Consider the following 26,524-nt stretch of genomic DNA (forward strand, 5'->3'; position numbering starts at 1 on the left):
CTCTCGCTGGCTGTCTCTATCTCTGTCAAATAAATAAAAAATCTTTAAAAAAAAAAAAAAAAGAAATACTCTTGGGAAAAACAAAACAAAAAAAAAACCCAAAACACCCTTGAGCCAAGAAAAAAGTCTGAATGCAGTAAGAAGAAAAAAATCATTAGATACAAGTTATGGTTCATTTTCTACTAATGCTCTGTGGAGTTGGAAGGTATGNACTCTTGGGAAAAACAAAACAAAAAAACCCAAAACACCCTTGAGCCAAGAAAAAAGTCTGAATGCAGGAAGAAGAAAAAAATCATTAGATACAAGTTATGGTTCATTTTCTACTAATGCTCTGTGGAGTTGGAAGGTATGGGAGTCATTAGGGGAAACCGTGGGACATCAGACCCTCCCGTCAGTGTATGCAGTTGGAGTGTAGCCCGGCCCCATGGCGTGGGACAGGCACAGGTGACCTGCTGAGGAAGGGGGGGGGGTGCGAGACCCCGGGGCAGACAGCCACTTAGAGCTGCGGATCACCTTCTCTGCAGATCCACGGTCAAAGAATGAAAACCCTGGTCGCCTAAGATGCAGTGGGGCCCAGGATCTGCCTTCCCATCCTCTGATTTCCTGATTGGCAAAATTAAAACAGTGACCCAGACACACATCCAGTTGGGTTTATGTGATGGGAAATAACTTTCTGCAATCCAGATCGACCAAGACATCGCATTTTCACTGGGTGAAAAAATTAAAAGTCGTCCTTTTTGTGGTCTGCAAGAGTGATTAGGGGCAGAGGTTCTGGGGCCGGACTGTCTGGGTTGGTACCTGGCTTCTCAGCTTTCTAGCCGTGACCTTGAATTGGGTGGTTTGCTCCTTGAGGTCCCGTTCCCTCATCATTGGAGGGGAGTGGTGAGGTCTCTTCTCCAAGGGGCTGTCATGGAAATGGGCTGTGGGTAAATTTGCAGTAGCTGCTGGCCCAGAGAAAGTGTGAGCTGCTGCTGGGATGAGTCGGCCATGACTTCATTTATTTCCAAAAACACCTGTGACCCCTGAACACTTTCAGCCCCTGCCTTTTCTGGCATCCGGTTCTGTTTCTCAACTATCCCGCTACAGGTCAACTCTTAGCTTCCTTTCAGGGCACCGGATAGCTCTCTGAGTCCACAACCTCACTGACGGTCTGCCCTCGCCCCAGCTCCCTCTAAGCCTTCTCTGCCTCGCCCGATCCCCGTGTCAGGACGTCCCTGACTGTCCTGCTCGCCCTGCCCCTCAGCCTGGCCTCCCTGTGCTTTCTCCAGGTGCCTGGGGCTCAGTGCGACTCTTCCCAGTGTCCACCCAGCCCGGAGCCTCCCCCCCCCAACTGCAGACCACTCACGACAGTGTTGCAGCCCAGTTACGTGCAAGCTTCTACGTTTCAGATGTCTCCACAGCTCTTACTGTTACCTGACTACAGTATGTCGTTCACGTACTGATGTTCTCTGACGGCACACAGATCCAAACAGAGCACATGGAAGCAGTGCCTCGGTGTTTTCATGGAACATTGCTACTGGTACCAGGCTTTCCGTTTCAGAGAACTGACCTAAAGTCCTTGCCACCCCCATACGTGCACCTTATCACATGCGCCCTGGTCATTTGAAGAAGGTACAAGCCACTTTAAAGACAGACTGAAACAAAGAAAAAAAAATTTAAATCCATCTTGACACTTGTATTATTAATCCTAGAACGTAAGCAAAACCTTCATGTCCATACAACTTCCATGATGCGGACAAGGAGCCAGCATCCGCAGGACATTTGAAGGAGATGTGTTAAGCAAGAGTGAGAAAATTAATATGTAAATTAAACACTGACTGCTGTGTGGAGCCGAACAGTCATTGCTGGTGTTTCTGTCCTCTTGCTGGACGGTGCTAATCGCTGAGCAGGGCGCCGGGATTTGTAGTCACAGTGACTGTGAAGGGGTAATGGCCCTCGGGGGCCGGGGGCTGGCATGCAGGCGTCTTCTCTGTTCAGCTTTGCTCTCACCTCCCTTCCAAAAGGTCGTTCTGGAACCCCATCTGCTGCAATATCTTCCAAATGCAGGAGAACCGACTGCTTTCCTTTCCCTGCCCCATTTCCTCTGCTAATTCTGGTGCATTCCGGAGGGAGTAAAGCCCTTCCAGATGTCCCACTTGAAACGGGCTTGTGCTTGTTTGAAGCTAAGACTTACATCGTTCCCATTAGTGACCCGCTCCGCTCCAGCAACCAGCTCCCTCTGTGGCTCCAGGCTGCAGAGCCGCCTGTCGTGTCCAGCAGCAGCGGCATCACCAGCGCAGACGCCCGTGCGGGCCTGGCGGGCGCTGCACAGGGTTGTTGGGGGGGGGGGGCTGTTGCACACTGAGGTCGCACACCTGCTCTGGGAAGGCGGCACTAGCAGGTCCGGGCAAACTGGCGTGCGGGCCCATCGTCCTGGATTTCTCCAGTTCTCCACGTGGACCAGGGATCTGTTCTTATTGCAAAATGTAAATGTTGGCAGCTAATTCAGTAGCCTCGTCTAAGTGGGATTTGAACCATGGTCCACCAGCCTGTGACCTTTGTTCTTGAAAACAGACTTTCCCCTTGATCCATGTTTCACACTGACAGGAAGTATTCCAGGTCCTCCTGCGGCTCGTACGATAAGTCCTCCAGATTTGGGGGCTTAGGTAGCTGGGCTGTCAGAGGACGGTGGGCATCTCAACACATCTGAAGCAGGGCTGCTTTTAGTTTGAATCTACGCTGACTACAGTCTCCAGTACGTGGTAAATAAGTATCAATATTCGATCCATACTTACTGATCTTGCTGATTGAATGCCATGCTGTGTTTTAACCAAACGTGTATTTCTAGAAGTGAAACTATCTCAGCTCCTTTGATGAATCCCCTTTCAAACGCTTTCAGTCCAGCATTTTGGCTTCTCATGCCTTGATCCTGTCCACATTCCAGTTTTCAAGAGAAGCAAGCAAGTCAGCCTCCAGCCAGTTTGCCCCCTTCCTGCCCCACTACCACCTTCTCCAGTTCCTCCCCCTGCCCATTCAGGTGTCCAGAGCTGGTGAACAGAACCACTGTCCTCCATTCGTGCATCTATGCCCCCCCCACAGCCCCTGTCCCCATTCCCATGCCCTTCAGAGGTCACTGCTGTCATGCAGTTAATGCTGTTTTAGATGCACATGTGACCTTGGAAAAGACATACTTGCATGGATGAATTTTATAATCTCCATAGGCAATACTGTAGATTCTGGATCCTTCTTTTTCCTCCCAGTCAGCGCTGGTTTTAGAGCACCTGATGCTGCTGGGTGTGCATCTTATTCCCTCCTGTGGCTCCTGCGTAGTGGACCCTCCCAGAAATCCGCCACGTGGTACACGGTGGCTTCCGTAGTGAGGTCATCTTGCCGCCTCCGTACCCATGCTGGGCCGCACCTTCGTGTCGTCTTCTGGCTTTGTGGGAGAGCCTGTGTGGGCTGTGCTCTCAGGATGCGGGGGCACGAGCACGCTTCATCTCCCCGGACGCAGAGGACTGCTGTCCGGAGTGGCGGAAGCAGCCCATCCTCCCACCGCTGTGAAGGAGCCTGGCTGCTTCCCCACAGTGCCACATGGCTCTGTTTGACTTTTCAGCTCAACTCTGATGCTGGCTGCATCCTTGTCACTTAAATGGGCATGTCTCGGAGTACTAGTGAGCTTGAACTGCTCTTTATACTTCTTCACCATTTAGGCTTTTCTGTCTCTGAATTGTCTGTTCATATTTTATGCAAATTTTCTATTTTTTTTCTTGCGGATCTCCTCTATAGTCTAGATATTAATCCTTTGTCCATTTTTAGAGATGGCAGGTATCTCCTGTCCATTTTGTCTGGTCCCTTTTGTTGTAGGCAGATCCGTCAATGTATTCCTCTGTGACTTAAAAAACGTCATGCTTAAGAAATCCTTCTTCATTCCCAGTTGTCAAGAATACTTTCCAATAGCTATTTCTGTTGGGTTCATGGTTGTACTTCACATCTAGACCTTTGGGCATTTGGAGGGGATCTGTTCTCTTTTTATGATGGAGAGGTATCGAGTCAACATTTTCTCTCTACAGAAAGCTAGTTTTTACTAAATAACCCATCTATTTCCCATTAATTGGTGCTGCTTGGTCATAGGACAAATTGCCACATACACACCAATCTGTGGTAGGACCTTGGTTCCATTTCTGGAACAACAGCCACACCTGGGTGTCCAAGCTACCAGGAACCCCTGGGCCCTCACACACCTAGTGTATGAACTCGAGTTTCTATCTAGAACTAAAAAAGCTGAAGACACCGTTAAATGTAACCTACTTCATGCTCTCATTTTTATCTAGAGTCTGAAATTTAGTGAGATCCAAGTCCCCTGTGGGCATGTAGCAGACGCAGGGCTGTGCCCCAGGTGAGCTCCAGAACAGCCCGTGTTCTCTGAGTTACCCCAGGCTGCCTCCCACTTCAGGGTCAAAGCGGGTCGATCTCACTTTCTACTTTGGCCTGTCCGTTTTATGGGTTTCTAGTTAGTGATCAAATTTTTTGCTCTTTAGGCCTGTTATTTTTCATAAGCATTAGGTGCAGATGTTTTGTATTTTCTGATCTGTTCTTTTTTCCCCCTCCCTCCCTTCCTTCCTAGCAAAGGTGAATTATTGGTACGAGTCTAGGAAGCACATGGGATTCCAGCCAATCCAGGACTGCCTGGATTGTCATCCTGATGCTTTGTGTTTTAATAGCTGTCTCAGAAAAATTCATGTTACTCCTTCCCTGATGCATTATCTTTAGAGGGATTATGAAAATATGTGTCTCCATATGAGAGGCTCTCTCTCTATCATTGAGTGGAACGGAAAAAAATGTCGTGGAACAGAAAGAATTGTGTCTTAAGCCGCTCTCCCTCTTGCGCTCTACCCCGTCTTTTGCCTAAACGTGGGCCCAACCCTATCTAGGCTCCTACACCATGGCTTTGCTTGGTCTAGACACTGCTAGGTCTGTAAATGTGTTAATTCATGAAGTGGGAGCAGAAGAACTTGAATCGGGGGTGGCAGCCTGAGGCGGAGCATCAACGACCAGAGGGAAGGAGGGAGGCTTGGTCACTTGCGTCTGCTGTCTGCTGAGGGATGCAGGAAAGCAGCCAGCATGATCTCGATACTGTTCTCTGAGCCGGTTGCCATTCTCAGCAGAGCACAGCGAAGGGCCACTTCTAGAACAGTAGAGTAAAACATGGCAAAGGGAGAGTCTTGTCCAGTGTGCTGGCCTGACCCTAAACACCTTGTTATGTTAGTGCCTGAGAGTTTGGCCACCGTGGCCATGGCTGATAAGGCACAAGGCCCTTGGGGAGGGCAGTAGAACACACATTCTAGTGTATCCTCCTGTTCAGAATGGCACAACTACAGGACGTGTAGCAAGCGTGTTGGGAGAGGGGCTGGCAGGTTGGAAGATAACCACACTGAACACTTAGTACGTGCTCTTCAATTTCCACTCTCTCGTCTGCCTCTGCAGTGGGAGCTGACATTTGGAAGTGAATGGAAATCCTTTGATGAGATACTAATATGTAGCATTAGTGGAATGGGGTGTTTTTTTTTGTTGTTTGTTTGTTTGTTTACTCTGGGCTCCTAATGTTAATCTCCATCTTGCTCTTGGGTGTTTTATTTGTTTCTTTAATTTCTCTGTTGAAGATAGGCATAATGACCACGCAGAGTTACTGAACCACTCGCCTCTCTGCCAGGTAGGTCCTCTAGTGAGATCTAGAAAGAAAGTAGCTACAGAGATTAGAGGCACTGTTCTGATGCTTTTGTAAATGATGAATATTTGCCAGCGTAGTTAAGATTGATTCATAAGAGGAATGAGCTGAGTTTTTCTGTGCTCCACATTCAGTGCAATCTGCCTCATAAACTAAGAAGTTTTTCTCTTCCCGGCAAAGCCTAACAGAGCTGCAGAGGAAGGCTCTTTTCAATTATAAAGAGGATTTATTTTTCTTTTTCTTTAAATGGGAAACTGTTCTTGGTTTCTGGATTGCAGAGGATTGTAAATGCTTGTCTGTCTGATGGGAAAGCATTCTCTCTTTCACTGAGCAACTTGCCCTTATGTCATAGAGGTTATAGATGACAAATGATTGAAATCATATGAATGAAGCTTCGCTGCTGCGTCTGTAGTACAGGCAAAATGCCCCGAGTTTCTGGTGGATACACTGAAACTCAGTGTGTTTCCACGAGCAATTTGAAAACAAATCAATACCTCAGACAGTGATACATTTTAGGAGTCTTTTCCTATAAAGCAGAAGTTGCATCTTGCAAATTTGGTTGACTTATAATAATCAAATATTTGGGGTAAGAGAGGCCAGTTCTCTGACAAGAGTCTGTTCAGCCTGTGCGATAGACCTGGTTTTTGTAAAGCAAACACAATATTTTGGGGATATCCCAGGGTAGCCTTTATTTTCTTAAGATCTATCTACCTGTTTATTTCTGACATGCATTTTTGGCTTTCAGGGGTATTTTCCATATTTGCACCTTCAAATACATGTGAAATACGACAGCATTTTGGCAATGTCCATGTCAGATTCTGAGCTGACACTTCTACATACCACGTTTTTATTGGACATTAACGTCTCTTCCAGAAAGTCCTGATTTCTAGGCTCCTCCATGTTGCTGTTCATCTCAGCCACGGGGGTCATAAGCCTTTTAGTTTTTTCAGTCTCCGACCCGGAAAGTGGAGAGTGTTCTCCAGAGATCAGTAACTAGGGACACATAGAAAATGTGAGGTTATGGGTTATTGGATTTTAGAAGGAGAATCAGAAACTACAGAAGTTGAAGAAAGATGAGGCAGTGACGTGTGTGTGTATTATACATGCACACGTGTGTATTTTTAACCTTGATTTTATACACACACACACACACATACACACACACACAAACATACACACACACACACACGTTTAACTGGAAGGACTAGAGCTGTTTGTTGAGCTCCTGGTTCATCGATTTTCCAACTGGTAATGGAAGTGTAGGATTCAAAATGGACTGTGTGTATGGTCTTTTATTGTTGTTGCTGCTGCTTTATATATTTTTAATAACAAAGGATGAAGGAGACAGGGTAGATAGCCAGAGAAACGCCTTTATATTTATTTAGAAGAAGGAATTCACTTGGCAACAAACTGGACAACAAGGCCTATTTATGGGAAAGCACTGGTAATAATCAGTTCTATCATAGGCATCTGGGAGACAAGAGAAGGTCAGTCAACAAAAATGATTTACAGACAAAAGACCTGGCAAGGGCAATGAAATAATGATGGAGGGTAGTTTTGCAATTGAGATTTAATAGGAAAAAGCATTGCATTTTCACACATGTAACCCATACCTGAAGCTTGGGCCCCGACTTCAAAAACACCTTATTGTCTTACTACCAGTATTTGGAAAGCCAGTGAACAGGGAAATGCAATTTTCAATTGCTCAGTGAATCAATATCTTCTTATTTTAAAATATAGTTGGCTTTACCTTGCATTCTAACCTAGAGACCTTGGTGACTCTTGTCAAGGTAATACAAGCACTTTGTTTCTTAGGAAGTGTTTCCAAAAGGAAAAATCAAGATTCTTTTCCACTCACTGTTAAAATGGCCTTTTTAGGTGTTTTAAATTCATTGAGAATGCCATCATCAGCATCATCATTACCGTTAATATAATTATCATCACCACTAGATGGTGCATGGGGAATTGGGGGCACTGAATATTACAGGATTCATTCTCCCGTATGCTACCACTAATTGGCTGGTAAGGGAATATAGCAATGTATCCGAAGGTGGAAGAAGGGGGATGATAACATTCGATGGACTTTTCTCATTAATTAAAATTATGCTAAAGACAGATAGCAGTGGCGGGAGAGGTGGTCTTCTGTATGGGCACCTGTGCATATACACCGTATACTCAAGTAGGGAGATGATGTTGACAGGTCCTAAATGTCCTGTATCAGGAGCAAGTATTCCTTAAATCAGAGTTGGGAAGGGCCTCCGCTGTCCTGGGAGGGCCTCCGCTGTCCTGGGAGGGCTGTATTCTTGTGATTCCTTATGAAACACGGCAGTCTGTCTTGACCTAGGTCCCCATGTGCAGAATCACCCGAGTTAGGGTTCTGCCTTGGCTCTACCCCCCCACACCTCCCCTCCCGTGCTGCCCGCCCAGGAACATAAGAAGTGAAATCACGGTTCTGGACTTGTCAGATGTCATTTTCCGGGACCATCACTAGTTGATTTCTTCTTTCTTCTGGTGATTTTAATAGACTTGAGGGAGTTTCTGCTGTCAAAAAGTGTTTCTGGCTTCTGGCTTCCTGGGTAACATCTTGTGTCTGGCTTCCTCTAGACTAAAAATATAAGTGGAAGAAATTATAGATGGTTCAATTAAAGTAGTAATTGGGCAAAAACAGCTCATAACAAATCCAATTCTGGGAAATGCTTCTATGCTTTGATTATTATGTTCCTCCCTATTTCTCCTGCTTAATTTTTTTTTAACATGATATAATAGCTCAATTAAGGATTCTCAGTGTCTCGTTTGTCTTTCTAGTCGTGGTGCCTAGCAAAGGGCCTGGTGCACAGAACATACTGAGAGTAAAAACGATAAATCAAATGAGAGTAATGATCAGAAAGACCTCTAAAAAGGTTTTGAACACAAAAATAATAATTTCTTAATATCCACAGCATTAGAGGCCAATAGGATTTTATGTAAAATATCAGAATAAAACAGATGTGAAGGGGTGTTAATGAGAAAAACTGACATATCCGTAAATATATAGCATGTTGAAGAAAACGTGACCATTTTACATGTTATGTCAAATCTTCGGATAACACCAAATTTGGATTCGTCATAAGTCACTCGTGGCTGTTTAAAACTAGCTAACACTGTCACCTATCTTTACTCTCATTGAGTCATAATCAAAGGAGGACTTGAGGTTAAAACACAGGGGTGGAATTTCAGTGCAGTGGTGGTGGTGGATTTTGAAGAGAAAAGGTTCTCATTAAGTGATTGTCTAGTTGTAATGGGCTGGCAAAGGCCCTTTAATTCTTTGGTAGAAATTGAAATGTATCCTAACATCTTAGACCTCACAAAACTGTTTATACTCCAGAAAGAATGTTACCTTGTCTAAACACCCACAGCAGAAAATGCAGTAATCTTAGTAAGGAGCATATAATTATAAGTTTTGATCAGCCAAAACATACAACCAACACAATTACATGTTTTTGTAAAGTCATCAGTTCAATGGGTAAATAACTTGATGTATTTTTTTAACTTAAAATTTGAACTTTTTTTTTAATATAATAAAAAAATATTATGTTAGTCACCATAAGGAGGGCACGTATTGCATGGGGCACTGGGTGTTATACGCAAGTAATGAATCATGGAACGTTACATCAAAACCTACGGATGTACTATATGGTAACTTGATGTATTTCTGTTTCATATTACCAGTGAGTTCCCAACATGCAGGGCAGAGTATGTGGCACATAGTAGGAGCTTAATAAACATTTTTGAATGGGTGAATCCAGCTTACACACCTAGAGAATAAAAGTGGCCCTACGTAAATGTGTGGAGATCTGCATATTGCAAATTGTCCACTACACAGATCAACCATTCGAGTATCTAGAGCTCAGTGAGTTAGAAACAGGGAGATGAAGGGCATCTGGGTGGCTCAGTTGGTTAAACGTCTCCCTTTGGCTCAGGTCATGATCCCAGGGTCCTGGGATTGAGCCCCAAGTTGGGCTCCCTGCTCAGTGGGGAGTCTGCTTCTCCCTCTGCCCCTACCCCACTCGTGCTCGCTCACTCTGTCTCTTGCAAAAAATATTTAAATCTAAAAAAAAAAAAAAAAAACCCACGAAATGGTATGCCCACAAATTTATTTTTTTTCAGCTTCGTTTTGATTGGTAACATTAATTCAGATACAGTCATAAGCCACATACTAACAGACTTCCACTGGTTAAAAGGATGTGTCTCTTTCAGCTTTTTGTATCCAGCCCAGAAGCTGCATAGAGCCTGATACTAGAGGCGTTTAACAAATTTTTGTTGGCTTGTTGAAGAGGAGAAGGGAAGAACATATTGGGTCATTAGGAATCCTTGCCCTTTTTCGTCTGGAAAAGAAAGGGCTTGCTTGTAGTAGGAGGGAGTTGCACTTGTGAGTCATAGGGACCCGTTATCCATATCTGCTGAAGGGCTGTCAGATTGGAAGTAAATTTAGAGACCTTCTTGTCCCTTTAGCTATTCATCACTGTTGATTGGCTCCCATGGCAGGCAGCAGTATTTTTAGAGAAGCAAATGATATGGAATTTCTTCATGTACAGAACATTAGCTGATCCCATTACTCAAAGCTACTGAAAAAGTCATAGCTGACACTTGACTGAGCTGCAAAGGAAAAACAATAGCCCTAAGAAACAAAACAGTGAAATGTGTGATGAAAATATACGTGATTCCAAGCTACTCGTCACCATCGTTAATCCAGTTTGGTGCCGATAGTTGTCAGTGGTATGAAAAATATAATTTTCATAGAAATCGATTTTGTGAAGGTCTCTTCACCCTATCATAGAGTGAAAAATTGGTTGATTTTTCACCTCTTCTTCCACTCTCCTTTGAAACCTAACTGACATTGATGCTTTGACAACTGTTATGTGGAGACAAAACATGAAGGACCATTCTCCCTATTGCAGCCAGCATGCCAGCATGGTGTGAGGATATCCTGATTTTCACGTGATAAATGCAGGAAAATAGCAAATGATTTTTTAAATAGCCATAATCCAGCGGGATGATATTAGTAATTTCTAAGATAAAATCCTTTCAGCACTGTAAATTAATGCATTTGAATTGCTTCTCTGCAAGAACTCTAGACCACAGAAAGTTACAGATAATCCTTCAGAAGATCAAAAGACCAAGCCATATGCAGTGTTAACTAGCAGTAAATGGCCGGGTCTTATCCAAATAGATCATCTTCAGCACTCTGTCATTGACGTCGGTTTTGAGACTAAATGATTTTTAAGATGTGGAGATTTCGGCTGATGAGTCTGATAGGCTTATTCCATGCGAAGTCTGTTTATTCATATATATGCTGTACACGGGAGCGCTCGGGCTCAGAGCTTAACCAGACTGACGGGCAGGGCTGCGGGGGGGAAGCCATGATATTAGTGCTGCAGGGAGGAGTGGTGACGACTTCGGCTGGATAGGTTTCTTCCTTGGATCTACTCATGTAATTGGTCATATCAGTCCCGTTTTTCAGCTGTTGAGAGAAGAGTAGTCCTCATGAGCCTAGGTTGGATCTCAAATAGTGAGAACACACTGGTGGTTACGGGGTGTGGGGGGGGGTTTGGGTTAAATAAGTGATGGGGATTAAGGGGTGCATATGTCATAATGAGCACCTGGTGATGTATGGAAGTGTCAAATCGCTGTATCCTATACCTGAAACTAATATTACTAATATTAATATTAACTGGAATTTTAAAAAAACCTTAAAAAATAAAATAAACATCACTCTTAAGAAAATAAAGTTCTACCTGTAAAAAAAAAATTTTTTTAATTAAAAAAGCCAGTGAGGAAAGAGGCCCTCTGTTCCTATAGGTGCTATTATCATGCTCACTTTAAAGCTAAGGAAACTCACATACTTAATGGTGAAGAGCTGAAAGCTTTTCTTTAAGATCAGGAACAAGACAAAGATGTTCACACTCGCCACTTTTTTTTTTTTTTTAACATAATACTGGAAGACCTGGCTACAGCAATCAGACAAGGAAAAGAAACAAAAAGCATCCAAATTGATAAGGAAGAAGTAAACTTGTCACTATTTACAGGTGACTTGATACTACATGTAGAAACCCTGAAGACTCCACCAAAAACTATTAGAACTAGTAATGAATTCAGTAAACTTGCAGGTTACAAAATCAGTGTACAGAGATCTGTTGTGCTTCTGTACACTAATAATGAAGTAACCAGAAGAGAAATTAAGAAAACAATCCCACTGATACCAAAAAGAATAAATACCTAGGGATAAATTTAACCAAGGGAGTGAAAGATGTGTACTCTGAAAACTATAAGACAATGATGAAAGACATTGAAGGTGACACAAATAAATGGAAAGATACACCATGTTCATGGATTGGAAGAGTCAGTATTTTCCAAATGTCCATACCACCCAAAGCACTCTACACACTCAGTGCAGTTGCCATCAAAATCCCAAGGCATTTTTCAAAGAACTAAAACAGGAAATCTTAGAATTTATGTGGAACCACAAAGACCCCAAATAGCCAAAGCAATCTTGAGAAAAGAGAAAAGCTGGAGGTATCAAATCCCAGATTTCGAGAAATGCTGTAAAGCTGTAGTAATCAAAATAGTATGTTGCTGGCACAAAAATTGACACATAGATCAGTGGAACAGATTAGAGAGTCCAGAAATAAACCCACACTTATATGGTCAATCTATGACAAAGGTGCTGGGAAAACTGGACCCACTTTCATATACCAGATAGAAAAATAAACTCAAAATGGATTGAAGACATAAATATGAGACCTGAAACCATAAAACTCCTGGAAGAAAACATAGGCTCTAATCTCTTGGACATCAGCCTTAGATATGTTTCCTCAGGCAAGGGAAACAGAAGCAAAAATAAACTATTGGGACTACACAAAACTATAAAGCTTGTCCACAGTGAAGGAAATGATCAACAAAATTACAAGGCAACCTACGAAATGGGAGAAGATACTGGCTGGTGATAGATCAGGTAGGGGAATTACTATCTAAAATACATAAAGACCTTATACAACTCAATACCAAGAAACCCCAAATAATCCAATTAAAAAATAGAAGACCTGACTAGGTTTTTCTCCATGGAAGATGTCCAGATGGCCAAGAGACACATGAAAAGATGCTCAGCATCACTCATCGTCAGGGAAACACAAATCAAGACCACCATGAGATACCATCTCCCACCAGTCAGAATGGATAGTATCAAAAGACAAGAGATAGTGGTTGATGAGGACGTGGAGAACAGGGAACCCTCGTGCACTATTGTTAAGAATGTAAATTGGTGCAACTACTATGGAAAACAGTATGGAGGGTACTCAAAAAATTAAAAATAGAAATGCCATATGATCTTCTAATTCCACTACTGGGTATTTATCAGAAGAAAACAAAAACACTAATTCAAAAAGGTAGACGCACCCCTCTGTTTATCGCAGCATTATTTACAATAGCCAAGATAGAGAAACAACCTAAGTGTCCCTCGTTAAGTGAATGGATACAGGTGTGGCGTGTATATACAGACACACATATATGTAATGGAACATTACTTAGCCATAAAAAAAAAAAATGAGATATTTTGCCATTTGTGACAACATGGATGGGCCTAGAGGGTATTATGATAAGTGAAAGGAGTCAGACAGAGAAAGATGAATACCATATGATTTCACTTATATGTGGAATCCAAAAAAACAAAATGAAATAATAAACTTCTAAGTGCAGAGAAAAAAACTCATGGTTGCCGGAAAGGAGAGGGGGGTGGGTGAAATAGGTGAAGGGGATTAAGAGATACAGACTTACAGTTATACAATGAATAAGATACAGAGATAAAAAGTACAGCATGGAGAATATAGTCAATAATACTGAAATAGGGTATGGTGCCCGATGGAAACTACTCTTACCGTGGAGAGCATTGAGTAATGTATAACACTGTCCAATCACTATGTTGTACCAGAAAAAGAAAAAAAAAAAAAAAAAGAAAACCNAGCCACAGAGAGTTGAGTAATTTGTCCAGGATCACACAGCTAGTAACGGCAAAACTTGGATTTGAATCTGGGTGGTCTGGCTCCTGACTCCACACTCAAACCACTGTGTTATGCTTCCTCCCAGCAATTCAAGGCATGATTTGTAAGTCACACTGACAACCAGTGATCCTTTCTCTGACATAATGTAGTTTACTCCTTTATATCATATCTCTTCCCTTGCATCTTTTATAAAGACCATTAAGAGACATTGTTGAATGGGGTGTGCTCGTTTAGAAGACCTGTGGTTGAATTCGGACATTTACTATCTGTGTGGCTTTGGAAGAATCACTATTCTGAGTACTTGCATTGCCAAATGGGTAGAATGATATAAATCCTATTGCTATCACAAAGTTCAAGTGTTCTATAGAATGTAAAGCACTGTAGGAATGGGTCAGGCATCATTCAGAAAGACCAGTGTTCCTCCGATGTTGAGAATGCCCCAAGGGGCCTCGTTCTCTTCTTGTGGCTCCAGCTTACCTGTTACTCCTTGCAGGTGCTCTGAAACTCCCCTCTAGACCTGGGTCTCACTTGAAGTCGTGCTGGACAACCTATTGGGGGTTTATGTTTGACTGGTTAATATTTAGGATAGAAACAAAGACTACAGATATGATGGGATCAGGACGTGAACACGATTCTTAGAACAGAGTCTCCGCTCTAGGTGATAAATAACACATTTGCCCAGATATTTTTAAAATACCTGACTCTCCAGAGGAGATCCACCTTTGAGTGGCCCTGTCACTGACCCCCAGGTGATGTGACATTGAACTTCCGAGGCATCAGGCTTAGGTAGGATAGCTTTCCTCTGAGCTTCTGGTTCTGATCGTGTAAGAGCTAACTCATGCATGCACAACATGATGGGCCATGTCATGCCTCACAGCCTTTTTCTGTGCTGTCCTTTTATACGGTGGTTTTTTTTTTATAAGGCAGAATGTATTCAAAGCGTTCTCCCTCAAAAGGCATTTTGCTGTAATGGCTGTGCAGAAATGTTTACTCTCTGAGTCTATGTTTTTAAAAAACAAAAGGGTAATCAGAAGCATTTAATTGTTTTCGATGCTCTACAAATAGTAATTAAAAGCTATTTTTTTTTTCAGTTTTGCAGAAGTATAAGCATGTCTGTGAATTAAATAAGGCCCTGTGTCGGGCCTGATTTGCACAGCAAAGGTGATCTATTTCAGTAGTGCCAGAGCCCAGGGCTCCTCGCCCAATTGCATGATTAGTAAAGCCCAGTTAAATGTGTTGATTCCTCGTCCCTGTTCTCAATAGTCCTAAGCCAACGTGCAGAGTAGTGTTTTCAGGATGTCTGCTCCTCCTGATTCTTGTTTTCGTCCTAAGTGGCTTGCCCAGAAACTTTGCATTCCCACAGCTTTGAGTAACAGAACTCAGTTATGTTACTTAAGTTAAAAGGTTAGTATATTCAATACATGGTTCAAGACATCCCCATTTCATAGAAGAATCGAGGCACAGCAGCCTCACGTTTTTGCTTCAGGTTATAGCTAGTCTGGTAGAGAAGCTGAAGTCACTGATTTTTGGGTTCTTGGCCTTTGGTTTCCCCACCAGTTCAACAAGCTCTCATTCGGATGTCTGCAAAAGAAGTTAAAGCAGTGCCTCAGCTCATCCTCTTCAAGGAGGAGAAAATCAGAAGCCCGTAGTGTTATTTGACAGCTCCGGAGTCACTTCTCTTGTCCTTGAAGCATTTGAGCAGGAGGCAAGGAGGTCAGCAAACCCCGATTCTATTTTGGTCCTGACCAGTGACTGGTGGTTTGACCTTTCTCAAGTCACTTAACTCCTCTGTCACTCTCTGTGAAATGAGGATGGAGGCTCTCTGGTCTCCCGCCTTCTCAGAGGGTGACTTCATAAAGCACGGTGAGCAGAGTCGCTGGGCAGAGTGCGTTGCCGAAGGCACTTTCCCAGGCCACCCTCCAGTTGACCAGATACATACACAAAGCTGAAGCTAGGTGGGGACTGATGATTTTGCAATAAGAAGATGCACCAGAAAGGCAGTATAACCTTGACACCTCTGTCTCCCCGAATTAACAACGATGGTCCAGAGGTATGATTTTTTTTCCCCCTGAAACTTTACATTTCTTGAGTAAACTGGAACAGATCAATTGAAGAGGATTCAATGAAACAGAGCAATAAATTGAGCTGGTGGAATTCAGCCCACGTGCTTCTTAAAATTCAGATTGTACTTTACCGTCATCCATCTTTCTTGAGGAACAGTCGGCATCAACCAGCCTCTTCAGAGAAAGCTAGGAAAATTCTTGTCTCCATCCTAAGTGGCCTGCTCAGAAACCTTGCATTCCCACAGCTTTCAGTGATTCAAGATAGCAAACATAACTTCTTGTGGAAGCATGTGACAGGTACTCTCATGGACCTTTCCCCCAGCATTTAAAGTAATAGAGAAAAATTCTATTGTAACATGAATCAAATTTATGGTTCCCTCTAACACAGTCTATTAATTATTCTGTCAATTTCGGGAGGAAATATCATCCTCAGAAATGTCATGTTTGCACTATAAATCTTTAGTTTCTTTTTGTGGACAAAGTTAATATTTTAATATTTAAGAATCTTTTATAAGTTATAATTTAGAATTCAGAAACCCAATAAAGAAATGGGTAAGGGATACAAATAGGCTTTTCACAGAAGAAATACAAATTGCTAACAGGCACATGCAAGTACCTCCAGCCTCGCTCTGTAATTGATCACAGGGGCTGGAACGCTTCATGGTCAAGGGGATGGCTGTATTTCCATCCAAATCCTGGCTGCACTGTGTACCTGGCTGTTGGTACCCCCCTTTTGTTTACTAAGGTATTAGTTATGTACAGCAGAATTCACTCTTTGAGTGCATAGCTGGTGCATTTTGGTGACTGTATACAATCCTGTAGCACTACGAGGCTCCTCTGTGTTTCTTCTTCATCCTTCAGTTTCCCAACAGTTAATTTCCCAGACATACCCAGAATTGACTGGAGGTAGGTACTGGGCTATTTCCACAGGGAAAGGGAGAGGTTCATCCAAGGCAGCGAACATTCTTGGAGCACCTGTGTCCAGCACCTTCCCCAGGTGCAGGGAACACTGACTTCAGTGAGTTTCTGCACCAGGAAGTGCAGGCAGTTGCAGACAGAAAGTATGTGCATTTAGCTGTTAATTTACACACTGGAGAAAAACAGGATTCCCTGCTTATGTTGCTGGGGAGCAAATATTTCCTGAGTAGTTGATTTATCAAAGGGCAAGACAGGATTATCCTCATTCCCTGTGCTCCTGCCTTCGAGAAGCAGAAAGAAAAACTTTGCTGGGTTTTCTTCTTAGGTTCTTAATGTTATAACAGGATTTCATTTCCCTCGTTGTGGAAAAAAGAGGAAATTTACCAAGAGAAAAATCAGACTTAAAGCTTATTTTATATTATTCGAAGACACGCTAACCCCCATCATCTTTGAAGCTGAAATTCCTGTAAATCTCAAGCATTTCCAAAGACCCACTTCCAAGTACCAGCTTGCACTGGGGGCACAGTCTGGCTCTTCAAAAACCCAAGGAAAGCGGGAACATTCCATTCAGCCACGAGACTCCAGAAGAGCTGCCGCTTCCACCTTTCCTGCATCTGGGACCTCTTGATTCATCCTCCACCCCCCATCCCAACCTCCAGTCCTTCCAACCCCTCCATCTGCTCTGGTGGTTTGGGCCCTCGATTTCCTCGATGACAATCTGGAGAAGGGCCATAGGGAGACCAGCAGTAGTAGCACTAGAGGCAGCGCCTGGGCTCTTACAAATACTTCAGCGGTGCTCCTGTCTGAAGCTTGCAGTCCTTGAAGTGCAGAGTGACTGCAGGTGCGTATCAGACAGCGCATGGATTGGCCGACCAGTGCCTCTCGAATCGACAGCTTTTAGCGTGTCCATTTACGGAGGCGCCAAGAGCCTGCAGGGAGATGTTCAGCCTGTAAATGAGCTCAGTGTCTGCGGTTTCTGTGACATAGACCCCAAGGTGTGTTCCTGCCGGGGCCAGGAATCACCAACTTGGACCCAGATCTGGCCCTAGAAGTTGACAAGTCTACACAATGGACCTTTCAACCAAACGCTATTTTGCAAATTCAGAAATAATGAAATTCCCACCAATTTCCAGGCATAGCAAACCAATTTCTCCCTTGATGGGTCCAATTACATGGTTGGTATAAAATTTTAAGACCTATCTTAGTGTTTGCTGAGGCTAGCCTCTCTCTCTGGGCTTGTGAATATCCAGCACATGTAAGGTGTCTGAGTATTTGTAGGTCTGGACTATTTGCTTGAAATTAAGCAGGCAGATTTTTTTAACGCCCAGCCATTAAGCAGCATTTTCTCTTTCACAATACCCCTTTCTCCTTCCTCTCTGCTATTTTTCCTCTCTCTCCTCCTCCCTTCCCTGGCAAAGATTTGAGGCCCTACTAAGTGCCAGACTCCATGTTCTGCTGCAGAAATGGAAATCGACAAAATCAAAGCTGGTTCGTGCTCTCATGGAGCTCATGGTCATATAGAGGAGACAGGTTTAGCCAGACAACCACAAAAATAAGTGTAAATTACAAACTCTGATCAGTGGAATGAAGAAATCGTGCCCACCGCTGAGAGGTTAGTCTTTCCTTGTTGTCTTTGACTTGAAGAAAAGAATGGTTTTTGCTGTTTGTCTGTTTCTGAATACAGGGTGCCCCCATACAGGGCTTTTTGCAGACACAGTCTTGTGGGAGGTCTCATTCTGGGTACGTAGAGCCTAGTGTGCTGAGAGAAATGGCCTGAAGACTGGAGAGAACAGAGATTTTTATGTCTTTCATGGAAATTATTATGCTTTTTACTGAGGAAATTGGCTTCTCAAGGAAGGGCTCATACAGATAATGGGGGGAGGGGGGTGTCATCCTTTATTATTTTATCTGTATTTGCCAGGTAACCACGTAGCCTAGAATCATGGCGGAATGTGAGCCCATTTTAAAAGGTCTGGTGTGCTTCAGAGTCAAGTGAGATCCATGCTCCAGGGGGTAAAGGCATCTCTGGGAGCTACCTTTGGTTTCTGTCCTGCCTTCCATCATATTTTTTTAAGCAGCCACTGAATGGAACATTCGTTTTTGAAAATGCATGGCACTGTTCAGCATTCGAAGCAGTGTCTTTTTGAAAATGGATCTCTGCAGCAAGGCCTCGGCTGTATACCTGGATCCTTTCTGAATATGACATCCTGTCAGCCCCAGTACTGTGCAGAGCATTCTTGCTTCGCAGCCTTACTCAACCGGAAGGGTTTTTTTTTTTTTGTTTTTTTTGTTTTTTTTGTTTTTTTTTTTTGCAATAACGACGGTAACCATTAGAATAATATAAAACACTTACTAATCAGTTTAGTAACCAAGGACATCTGCTTTACACAATACAGAGCCAAATTAAGAAGGCTTTTATGATGCTCAGAAATTGCCTGTTAGACAAAGTCAAAAAACCTAATGATAAAATCAATTGACTCTTTGTGCCTGTTTCCAACCAGCTGTACCCTTCAAACCGTGACTGCAGAAACTCACCGATTTGTGGTCGTAAAGGATGTCTTCAGGGGCGCCCGGGTAGCTCAGTCAGTTGAGCATCCGGCTCTTGGTTTCGGCTCGGGTCATGATCTCGGGGTCTTGGGATGGAGCCTCACGTTGGGCTCAGCACTCAGTGGGAGTCTGCTTGAGGACTCTCTCTCTCTTCCTCTGTCCCTCCCTCCACTCGCACTCGCTCGCTCTCTCTAAAATAAATAAATCTTTTTTTTAAAAAGTCTTCAGAAAGTAATCCCTCCATAGATAGTATTCCAAAACCTTCCTAACTTGAAAATTGAGGGAGCGGAGCCTCCTTTTTCCCTTCTCCTACATTTGCTCATTTAAAACCAGGAGGAACAGGCCTCTTCAAGAAGTCATGGAAAAAAATGGTCTCATGCAGATCTATTCAAGCTTTACTTATGTGTATCAAGTGTCTATGATGGCCAAGCTCCTTGACTAACAAAACAGGGCTTTCGTCCTCAGGAAACTTACAGTCTTGGACACAAATCCACAAAGCTGGTGTCAAGTGTGAAATTGCTATTGTGAAGTAAATAATTTGTGCATGGGAAGCGGGAACAGAGGTCCCAATCTGGCGTAGGCTGAAGGTGGGAGGGAGGGAAGCTCCCCAGAGGAGAAGGGAAAGCATCTCTCTGTCCTTAAAAGCCTTGTAGCATATTTGCAATGTGGCACCAAAATGTACAACTTTGGGTGTCAGTCTTTCTCAAGTGGCCAAGAGAAAGAAGAAAAATAAGGGCAGATACATTTGACCTTCAGAGTTGGCCCTGTTTTCCTGGTCCCTCAGTCTCCAGTCGCAGGTTTGTGGAGTGAGAGCCACAGATGTGAAGGGAGGAGACCTCTTCCACCACCAGGAAGATCCATGGTCTCTAAAGTGTTCTTGTTGTCTGTGGACGTTCTGAAAGGCCACCACCAGGGATGTGACGGGACAGTTTCTGAAGCCACACACCATGGTACGTGTTGCCAAGGCTTGTGAACCATGCTTTCTACCTTCAGGCCTTTTCTGAGGCTTCTTTATCGTTTCCATTTCTGACACTGTTCCTGTTCCCATCATTGAGCCACTAAAGAAGACAAAAACAAAAAATCGAAAAAGGAGTTTGAAAATAACAGGCTCCAGATCAGGCCATCATGACTCTAGAAACTACGTGAGAGTTGGGGGTGGCCCGAGTCTGAGGCATTTGGGGGCTAGGGAGAAGCGTCTGGTGAGGATACTCTGTAATGATAGTAAGGCTTCTGCTGCTGAGAACTTCCTGGGGGCAGTTCCTTACCATTGTCGAATACTTGCTCTTTGTGGAGAAAGACTGGCCATCCCTGCTGTGTAGGACAGTGGCCAGCCTTCTGCAGGGATGAGGACATCGACAGGTCACAGTCTGGAAGTGCTTCTACCAGACCTTGACCTCTGGTGGAGGACCTCTAACAAAGCTGCGAGACATGGAATCATTATAAAGTTAATATATGCAGGAACTTGAGGACGTGTATGTTCTCTCTCTCTTTCCCTCTTTCTCCCTCCTTCCCTTCTCTCTTCCCCCCTTCTCCCTTCTCTCTCTCTCCCCCTCCCTCCCTTTCTCTTTCTCACCCTTTCCTCCCTCCCCCACCTTGTCTCTCAACACTGAAAGATTAGATTTATATGTATGGTATGTACATACCTACACACATCTTAATGTGGCATGCTTGTTATTCTTGAAGACTTCCCTGTAAAATGAAATTGGCTCCAACTGTTTTCATGCAGTTTGGGAAAGGATAATATCACTCAGCTTCTTTGTACCTAATAAAGATGGAAAAAGATGGAAATGGGTTGGGATAAATGTTGCTCAGTTGAAAATAAATTGCAATACAAATATGCATGTAATTCACTTGATGTTTTCATGTCGAAAACAGACACTGATTCAGCATTTTAAAATGTAACATTGAGTGACTCTTGAAAATTCTCTAAAACTTGGTGACCATTTATTTCAGGCAAAGAGGAAACTTAGTAAAGCACTGTCACCCATTTATTCATTTACTCAACACCTCTTTGTTGATGCCTGCTCTGTGCCCAGCACTGTGAGAAGTTCTAGGTATACAGTGGTTCATACAACATTTTTGGTTCCTCTCATGGAGCTTACAGTCCATAATCACATGTAAAATTTCAAAAGACGTTCAACGGATTCAAAATCCTTTTTATATATATCCATCAATTCCCCTAGTAACTACTTTCTGTAGCTTGCAGACAGCATTATACTTCCCTGGGATTCACATGTGCTCATTTTAAAGAAAAACATGAGGAGGTCCCTCATAGACCAGGATGGAGGAGGAAACCGCGGACCGAAATTCACAAGCAGGCTCATGGCAGAATTCGCCTGCTGACCGCAGGACGTTGTTTTATAAGTTACTTCAATCTAAATGACTCCCTTTTTGATGCGACCCTCTTTGATGGACCATGAAGGGTGATGGTGTCAGGTTCAACGGGCTCTCTTTTGAAACGGACCTGAGGAGTGGTGGAAGTGGCCAGGAACTTGCACAGACGCAGCGTGGGGGCCTCTGCGCCCAGCCGAGTACAGATCGTTAAACAGCAGGTGCTGCGCACGCGGGTATGCTGGAAAGAAGGGTCATTTCTTTTGTGGGCTGTAAAACTAACTTGCTTGGGCATACATCTGAACTTTTGTGAACCAGGAATTGGGATAATTCAGAGACTTGTGTTATTGGTGACGTGGCCACAGGGATAGGGCCTCTGGGTAGGATACATTGATACAGAGAGGCAGGTGTACGATGGGTAATTCAGTAAAAAATGAGAGTTTCACACAAGCATCTGAATCGCTCAGAAAGGATAACTCACCCTTCAGAACTAAATTTTGAAAATACTCCTCCTGTGAGGGATGGAGTTCCTCCTTTCACTCCTGTTTTTAATAAACCGATGATCTATTATCTAATAACGTGGCTTCTTCATTTTCACTTACTCTAAAATGGCACAGTGGTCCAGAGTTGATGCTATTAAAATAGTGATGGTGGCGTTTTGTCACATTGCCTGTCACCTCTCAGTGTCTCTGTCCCACCTCCTTCCTTTGTCACTGTAGCCTTAAATCCCTGCTGCCCCCATTAAAGTGTCTACTTGTCTCCTAAAACTCATTTATACTGTTTGTTTTTGATGTCTTCCTTGGCAACTTAATTTATACGTCTGCTATTTTTCAAACAGAGTAATGCTCTGTGCTTACTTGAATTTCCTGTTTTTAAAATCGCAGCCTTTGGGTTTGTGTGGCTTCTGCCAGCGTAAACCGTTATTCTCATTCTTCTGTCAACATCCGCTTACAATTTTCAGTATATTTCCTCAAATCTTCTTGCCATCACTCAGAATAAGACCTTTCTCTCCATTTGACCCCCCCAAAAAAATATAAATAAATATCTTCCGTATGACTCTGGCAGCTTAGAGGCATTTTACACCTCCTTTGAGTAAAATGTGCTGTCTAGAAAACCGTGACAGGGTAATAAGAATTCATGGCTGATGACCAGTGTCTTAGAAGACAGTTAAACCTATACCTGAGTTTGTAATCCTGTGTCCTGTATTTATTTCCATCACCTTTCACAGCTTCTTGTATAATAACCAAGGAATCTCGAATCCTTCCAGAACCCTGTGTCACCTCTCCATCTGTGAAGCCCTTGCTCACACGTGACTGCTCTTATGTTTCGAGAGGCCAACAAGGGACCAGCATACTTAGAAGAAGATCAGTCAAGCCCTTGCAGAGTAGATTCTAATATTAAGCAAACGAGGAGTAAGAGAGGAGGCTGACCTCTCCCCAGAAATTTCCAAGGTAGCATTATACGTGCAAGTGGATCTATATATGAGTGTGTTTGTAGTTAGAAGACAGGGATCATCTTTTCAACTATTTTCAGAAACATTGAAATATTGTTGATGTGCACAAAAAATTGCATCTCCCTTGGTTAACTCTGGCAGCAGCTAATTAAAACGATGCACAGAGCTGTGTCTCAATCAATGTTGAGATGCAAAATGCAGCATGTTAGGAAGAGAAGAGCAGGAAACTGTCGTCCCGGTGGACGCCAAGGGAGTCCTGGAGGTTCGGCCAGTTTCATGACGTACACATTATTAGTGGTCGGCATTTTATACTTCCTGCAGCCTTGTAATACTCTGAGTGTTTGCCCTCCTAGTTCCTCACAGACCCCAGGGAGCATTCTCGCTCTGCAGTCATTTCTGCTCATTCATACTTTCAGCTATTCATTCAACAAACATGTGCTTTATGCCAACATCGTCTCAGCTCACAGTTTCCCTAATACGAAACCATTTGAGGTACAAGCTCTCTCACAAGATCCCTGAGGATGTAGGAGCCATTTCTGCCATTTCTGTCTTCACAGACTGCCCGCTCTTCCCTCCTTACTTGCCATGATACAGTTTTGTTTTCTCTGATGCCGCATAGCATTTTCTTCTTCTAAGGCATTTATTGCTACTTTGTATTAAAAGTACTGAGATCCGAAGTGCATATACATATGTATATATTCTTCTGTATATGTGTGTGTACATATATATATGTCTCTGTAATACATATTTTTATCAATACAATGGCCCTGAGTTCTGAAGTGTAAATGCTTTTCATATTTCTAACCAGATTACGTATTTTTGAGAGTACAGTGTATTTCTTTTTTATTCCCCATAGCACCAGTAGCATAATCTTTAACATTTGTATGTGTACATTTGTATATGGGTGTGCATTTATATATGTATATTTGTATACGTGTGTTTGTATATATCTGTGTGTTTGTGTATTTGTATATGTGTACTTGTATATGTGCTTGTGTATATGTATTTGTATTTGTAAACACCAAACAAATAATTGTTGTGGGAATAAGTAGGAATGAAGCCTAGCCTGTTATTAGGGCATTTCCTTTCTCTTTTCTGCTGCGCCTTTTCACTATTGGTTTAGTACAACTAGATGTTGAAACTCAGAGAAAGGTGATCCAATGTTAGAAATATAAGCCCCTAAGATGGCAGTTTAGTGCATTGACTAATAAGAGAGATATTCACCGGTCAGCCAGTGTTACATGTAAATGTGGTGTTTTAACAAAAAAGTACCGTAAAACAAAATAACTGGTATCAAATTGCAATTGCATTGGAAACAGTTCACAGTAAAACAGCTTGAAAGTTTGACTATTTGACTTCTTCAAAAACTTGGCAGGATAGTGAGGGATTGAGTTGGGGTCATGATGCCTTAGAAGCCTGAGGACAAGAAGACAGTTTCAAAGATCTCAGTGCCTGTAAGTTTGTCCTAAAGGAAGCCAGCCCTCGTATGTTTGGTCTCTTGGAGCATACACTGTACCAAGAGGCATGAGAACCTCGGGGTTCATTATGGGCATCGTATGCTTGGTCACTAAGCAAAAACGGCCGTGACATCTTTGCAGGGCTTAGGTTGCAAAATTTTATTTTATTTATTTTTTTACTTTTTATTTTTAAATTTTTTTTATTAGGTTGCTAAACTTTAAACCCTGAGATTCACCCTCCTAGCTGAGAAAAGGTTCCACGTAGCTGCTGGTGGTTATCTTGAACTTTATAGATCTCTTCTGAAAGCTGACTTGGATACCAGTCTTTGTTCCTAAAGTCCAAAAGATAACCAATCAGCACCACGAATTTTGTGGATAAAGAATCTTCTGTTCTTCAAGCTCCCGCTACCTTCCCAGATTCTCTGTGTTCTCTGTTAATACCGTGAGATGTTCTCAGCTATGTTGCAGTTGCTTCCTTGTGATGACGGGGAAGAATGAAATGTTATACATGGGATACACTTTGCAGCTAGCTGCAGCCCGGTAGTAAGTTGGTCTTGGTGATTTCTTCAGGGCAAAGAGAAGATTGCATGGTGAAAAAGAGCGACCCTTTAAAAGGTTGGCCCAGGAGTCTAGCTTTGCAGCTGGTGAGACATAAAACCCAGCATTCCTGAATGATCACTCTTAATAAAAGAACTGGTTTTCTAACACTAATTCACAGAAAAATTCATAACAGATTCTGAATAATAATGTGGGTGAATATTGACCTGGAAATCTTGTGTTAATGATAAAACTCTCATTTTTAAAAAGTAGAGAATGTGATTATCCAAACTTTTTTTTTTTTTTGAACAGAAGGTAACAGTTGTATATCTATTGTTAATGTGTGGTTTGGTTGAGTTAACCTCAGGTTATCCTGCTTTATCCTGACCCTCCTGCTTTGTTGTTACGAATTTCACTGCCAATTCACGTGTCCAACCAGGGCGTAGTCAGTTCCAAGGAAGAGAAAAATCATCCATATTCTTGCAAAAGTTTTGCTTTTTGCCAAAGATCTAATATCTAAAACAAGCTTCTGGGCCAGTTTTAATCATTACCTTTTTTGTCCATTTGTGCCAGTTTTTACAAGCAGGTTGTAGTTTTACAAGGGCAAAGGCCTGGTATAGGTGAGGGTAGAATATCAAGGGAAGGAAATACAAACATATTTTTATCCCAGCGAAGCTGAATTGGCTCAAGAGAACAGCCGAGGAAGGAAAATAAACCAGCTTCGTAATTCAGCACGTGTGGGCAGTAGAGGTTATGTCATAGAAGCCCACGTGATCCCGTACACTCAAGGGACTGTGTGTTAAGCAGTGACAGAGCCCAATGAAATTGTCTTTGTGTTATAAATTTTCAATTGCGGAAAGTTACAGCTCATTCAAGACCTAATATCCATAATACAGTCTGATGGCAGCAAAATCACTCCAGCGGCAAAAGACTTAAATGAAAAGCAATGCTAAATGCCTGCCTAGAAGAAAAAAAAAGGACACAGTATTAACTGATCCCATGTCCAAAGGGTGTCCTAGAACACAGAAGAACAGGGCCAGCAGGGGACCTGGGGACTCTGTGAAGCATGCGTCCAAAAGATTGGTCATTTGTGCAGCGGAATTTGCTTCCTTCGGGCAGCCTCACAACAGGACAAATACGGATTCTGAATAACCTCGGGATTCTGGTACTGGGGGTTATCCGAGCTCAGGTATTACTGAAAGGAATGGCAGAAGTGTTGGGCCACACGTGAGTGACGGAAATGCCATTAATTAGTGCCGTTATGTTCGAAGCTATAAAACTATAAGGAGCTTGAAGAACACAGCGAGGCTACCTGTGTGGCTCTCCCCTAGAATTCCAGAGAGTGTCTGGTCATTACATAGGAAAATAGGGAGAGTCTAGGAAGGAAGAGAGAGACATCTTATTTCTCCTAAAGAGATCCTTGAGTGCATAAGCAACCATTCACAAAGAGAGCGTCCAGTAAGACAGTGTCTTGGAGCCCC

At 42.9% G+C, this 26,524-nt stretch overlaps 1 protein-coding gene and 1 long non-coding RNA gene across 4 annotated transcripts in view; one reads left to right on the plus strand and one right to left on the minus strand.

The window, feature by feature from the left end:
* CELF2 (CUGBP Elav-like family member 2) overlaps positions 1-26,524 on the plus strand; it is a 397,972-nt gene that overhangs the window by 180,461 nt on the left and 190,987 nt on the right. The gene's annotated exons all lie outside the window — the stretch shown is intronic.
* Positions 8,175-19,386, minus strand: LOC117796330. Its single transcript, XR_004620723.1, has 3 exons — positions 19,254-19,386; positions 14,215-14,285; positions 8,175-8,309 (listed from the first exon to the last, which is right to left on the minus strand). It is a non-coding gene; the product is annotated as an uncharacterized LOC117796330 (long non-coding RNA).

Source organism: Ailuropoda melanoleuca, chromosome 15 (assembly GCF_002007445.2).
Source record: "Ailuropoda melanoleuca isolate Jingjing chromosome 15, ASM200744v2, whole genome shotgun sequence".
NCBI classification, from domain to species: Eukaryota; Metazoa; Chordata; class Mammalia; order Carnivora; family Ursidae; genus Ailuropoda; species Ailuropoda melanoleuca.